The 5000-nt window shown below is 52.9% G+C and overlaps 1 non-coding gene across 1 annotated transcript in view; it reads left to right on the top strand.

Annotated features, from left to right (window-relative positions):
- The first annotated feature begins 4956 nt into the window (after positions 1-4956).
- LOC124586545 overlaps positions 4957-5000 on the top strand; it is a 1910-nt gene continuing 1866 nt past the window's right edge. Inside the window, exon 1 of the ribosomal RNA XR_006975149.1 lies at positions 4957-5000. This exon is cut by the window's right edge and continues 1866 nt beyond it. This is a non-coding gene — a ribosomal RNA (small subunit ribosomal RNA).

Here is a 5000-nt window from a genome sequence, read left to right as displayed (position 1 = left end):
CGAAACCACATGCAATACCTCCATCTATGCGAATCTGACAACACTACGTCCGCCATGTCGAGCGCACCACAAAACACAGCGCCATCTGTAGGTCTCCCGCGGCATGACGTCCTGCAACGACGATACCGCCATCTATGAGACGCCAAGCCGACCAAGACATCGATGGGCCCACAGTGCCCATCTTTCGACCCCACCCACAAAGCCTGCGTCCTCTGTCGACCACAGCACCCCAACGCCAGCGCCTCTGCCGCACGAAATCGTGGACCGGCAATCACTCCACCTGCGCCCCACTCCAACCGCCCAACTCGCAACTCCAGCGGATGAACGGCGGACTTTTCCCGCAGTCGCAATGTGCAATCCACCCCTATAACATGCGTTTCATGAAGAGTTATCTCCAATATGCGACATTCCCGCTGTCCCTATACATGAGCTGCGGGCTGTACCAGTTACGAGCTAGAGACGCGACCGCGTTGCTCTCTGTACGAATGCCGATGCTGAGCGGTCAGCTAGGAGGCGCTCCATCCATGTCGGTACCGGTGAGCGTTGCACTCGCAGTCGCAAGAACGTACGGCAAGTATATTACCTGGAAGAGTCAATGACAGTCCACGCCCCCCTGCGTGGGAAGAGTCTTTCTAGGCCATGACCCACCGGAAGGGCGCAGCGTCCCCCACCCCAGACATGTGACGTCACACCATCGGTATTGACGACTAGACTGATTCCTTATAATCATTTGCCATACACCGGTGGAAGCTGCCGAGACGAGTAACTACATAGCGGGCTCGCCGTGTCACTAATGTACAGAGATACAACAGTTTCGACTGGAACCGGATTAAACGTATACACGGCGCTGATTAGTAATAGATAGAGCCATCAGAATACAGATAATGTATACAACTGTCCGTATACATGCTGAAAGACTCTGCTCACAATCACAACCACACGTCAGCCACACACCCTTATCACGCACTACTCTCTGCCTGTAACACGCACACAGACAATATGTAAGCACCAGCATGGAACAACACCCAGTGCATCCTCTCCGCCACATTAGACAATCCACACTGTCATAACCAGACTGGGAGGTCCACTCAGAAAACAGAATATCCCACCCACCCGACAACCACCATTGCTCAGCCAAGCCACCAACACCCACACATGTCCTACACAGGGGTGCACCCAACATCACAATACTGCCTCCTCTCACAGCACACAAACAATGGCAGGAATGAAAGACACAGGTCTGCCACAAGCATGGAATGAGAGCGCCGCCTGTCATGAGCCAAAGGTGCATCCTGACGTGGCAAATCAGATGATGCCGCAGGCATCCACTTACTATAATCACAATCAACAAACCGGCCGCCCCGCCCCGCCCCCCATTAAACCTTTCCTTACAACAATGTGTACCTTAACCTAACCTATATCGTACCGTAACCTAACCTATGTCGTACCGTAACCTAACCTATGTCGTACCGTAACCTAACCTATGTCGTACCGTAACCTAACCTATGTCGTACCGTAACCTAACCTATGTCGTACCGTAACCTAACCTATGTCGTACCGTAACCTAACCTATGTCGTACCGTAACCTAACCTATGTCGTACCGTAACCTAACCTATGTCGTACCTTAACCTAACCTATGTCGTACCTTAACCTAACCTATGTCGTACCTTAACCTAACCTATGTCGTACCTTAACCTAACCTATGTCGTACCTTAACCTAACCTATGTCGTACCTTAACCTAACCTATGTCGTACCTTAACCTAACCTATGTCGTACCTTAACCTAACCTATGTCGTACCTTAACCTAACCTATGTCGTACCTTAACCTAACCTATGTCGTACCTTAACCTAACCTATGTCGTACCTTAACCTAACCTATGTCGTACCTTAACCTAACCTATGTCGTACCTTAACCTAACCTATGTCGTACCTTAACCTAACCTATGTCGTACCTTAACCTAACCTATGTCGTACCTTAACCTAACCTATGTCGTACCTTAACCTAACCTATGTCGTACCTTAACCTAACCTATGTCGTACCTTAACCTAACCTATGTCGTACCTTAACCTAACCTATGTCGTACCTTAACCTAACCTATGTCGTACCTTAACCTAACCTATGTCGTACCTTAACCTAACCTATGTCGTACCTTAACCTAACCTATGTCGTACCTTAACCTAACCTATGTCGTACCTTAACCTAACCTATGTCGTACCTTAACCTAACCTGTATTGCGCCTTAACCTAACCTGTATTGCGCCTTAACCTAACCTGTATTGCGCCTTAACGTAACCTGTATTGCGCCTTAACGTAACCTGTATTGCGCCTTAACGTAACCTGTATTGCGCCTTAACGTAACCTGTATTGCGCCTTAACGTAACCTGTATTGCGCCTTAACGTAACCTGTATTGCGCCTTAACGTAACCTGTATTGCGCCTTAACGTAACCTGTATTGCGCCTTAACGTAACCTGTATTGCGCCTTAACGTAACCTGTATTGCGCCTTAACGTAACCTGTATTGCGCCTTAACGTAACCTGTATTGCGCCTTAACGTAACCTGTATTGCGCCTTAACGTAACCTGTATTGCGCCTTAACGTAACCTGTATTGCGCCTTAACGTAACCTGTATTGCGCCTTAACGTAACCTGTATTGCGCCTTAACGTAACCTGCATTGCGCCTTAACGTAACCTGTATTGCGCCTTAACGTAACCTGTATTGCGCCTTAACGTAACCTGTATTGCGCCTTAACGTAACCTGTATTGCGCCTTAACGTAACCTGTATTGCGCCTTAACGTAACCTGTATTGCGCCTTAACGTAACCGATATTGCGCCTTAACGTAACCTATATTGCGCCGTAACGTAACCTATATTGCGCCGTAACGTAACCCACATTGCCCCTTAACGTAACCCACATTGCCCCTTAACGTAACCCACATTGCCCCTTAACGTAACCCAACACACGTTGGGCCTTAACCCAACACACGTTGGGCCTTAACCCAACACACGTTGGGCCTTAACCCAACACACGTTGGGCCTTAACCCAACACACGTTGGGCCTTAACCCAACACACGTTGGGCCTTAACCCAACACACGTTGGGCCTTAACCCAACACACGTTGGGCCTTAACCCAACACACGTTGGGCCTTAACCCAACACACGTTGGGCCTTAACCCAACACACGTTGGGCCTTAACCCAACACACGTTGGGCCTTAACCCAACACACGTTGGGCCTTAACCTGCTCTGTAATTGTCATACGACGCGTTAAATTAGTGTAGTGTTGCCTAACTGCAACCCCCGCAATATAGTTTGCTACTCGCACTGCCCGGTCCCCAGTGTATCGCTTCATGTTAAACACCTTGCAGCTATACACTGTAATGTGGATGGCAGCAGGACGTACATGCTCAATGCCCTTTGCAGTTGTTCATTGGCATTTGCAGTTGTTCATTGGCATTCGCATGTGCGAAGCACTTAGCCTACGCTGTGGTACGGCCTGTGTCAACTGTCCGCTGATGTTGTACGTCCAAATCACACACTGTACTGCACATTGGTCCTCATGTACTGAATGATACATCGTGGTACATGTGACCGTACAACGACTGCGCCAACAACGGCGAACCATGCGGTCCAAATGTTGTGCACTCAGCTACGTGTCGTCTCCCTATAAGAGCTGGATTGCAGTGTGGTATGCCCTGGATGGCGATCAGCATGAGCCGTCTGTTGATGTAGTGGCGCGTGTTGTCAGACGTAGTCGTCTCTTCTCACACACCGTGATAGCATGGTGCACTGCGTTCCACATCTGCGACATGCGACAGAGGCCGGTTGACAGTCGTTCGCGCAATGGACATCGCATACGTACGGGGGCCACCTTCCACGTGTTCGCGAAGCGTGCACATGTTGTTGCGTGTATGTGGGCAGACATAGTGTGTCGTGACACCTGACACAGGCATGCAACAATCGTTGAATTTGCAAATGGCGATGGACGCCTACGTTTGCTGGTGACGTTATGCAAATGAACAACTGGTAAACCGTTGTGGTGCGGTTGTTCTCGCTAGAGGTGAATCAGTGATGGCGACGATCGGTTGAGCTACCAACCGGTTGTTCCAGCGATACCCACCATGCCCACGAACGTGAATGGCATCTGGGTGTGAAGCGATACGCGGCGGTGGCTGGGTGGGACCGTCCCCGGCCGGTGAGGGGGGGCCTCCCGGCGTGCTGGCCGCGCGGTGCGTGGGCGCACGCGCTACAGCCGGCTGGTGGGGGCGGCCAGTGGCAGGCGCGCCGGCCGACGGAGGCGGCAGGCGGCGCAGCTGCGCGCCGGCGCACCCTGCACGCGGCGCCGTGCGGCCAAAGTAGGTCCTCGCGGGCCCGGTGCGAAGCGCGGTGGACATCTGCAGTGTGCTGGTCCGATTGAGGACTGTGTGCGCTGAGGATGCGCCGCCGCCCGGCGCTCGGCGCCGCGACGCCGTCTGCTGCTCGGTCGCCTCTGCGGTTCTCGCAGGTGGTTTGTATCGCAGCTGTGCGGACGTGTTGGCGCGTGCGCTGTGCTGGGAGAGTTCGCTTCGGCACCCAAGTGGGGCTTTTGTCCTTCTGTGGCGCTGGCGTTGGAGCTGCCGGTCACCGTAGGTGGCGCGTGTTGTCTCCCGCCGGCAATGCCACGACAGCACGCTCCCGGGCCTCTGTCGGCAGCGGCAAGCTCAGTTGGGAGCACGGGTGGTCGCACCTAAAGCGTCTACTCGCCAAACTCCGGGCGATTGCGCCTCTCTCGAACCCGACCAAGTACTTAGGACGGCGCTGCGCGCCGCCGGGACCTGAGAGGGTTTCGAGGTGTATTGTGCAGGGGAGCTCAGCCTCCTCCTGTTTGCAGAATAATTGAGCGGACGCTTGCGTGTTCGCGCGGGCCCCCGGGACACACTCCCGGGCGGCCGGCTGCTCAGCTCTAGTTGACGCAGCTCCCTGGTTGATCCTGCCAGTAGTCATATGCTTGTCTCAAAGAT

Source organism: Schistocerca americana, unplaced genomic scaffold (assembly GCF_021461395.2).
Source record: "Schistocerca americana isolate TAMUIC-IGC-003095 unplaced genomic scaffold, iqSchAmer2.1 HiC_scaffold_558, whole genome shotgun sequence".
In the NCBI taxonomy this organism is placed as follows: domain Eukaryota; kingdom Metazoa; phylum Arthropoda; class Insecta; order Orthoptera; family Acrididae; genus Schistocerca; species Schistocerca americana.
This window is presented reverse-complemented; position numbering and strand designations above follow the sequence as displayed.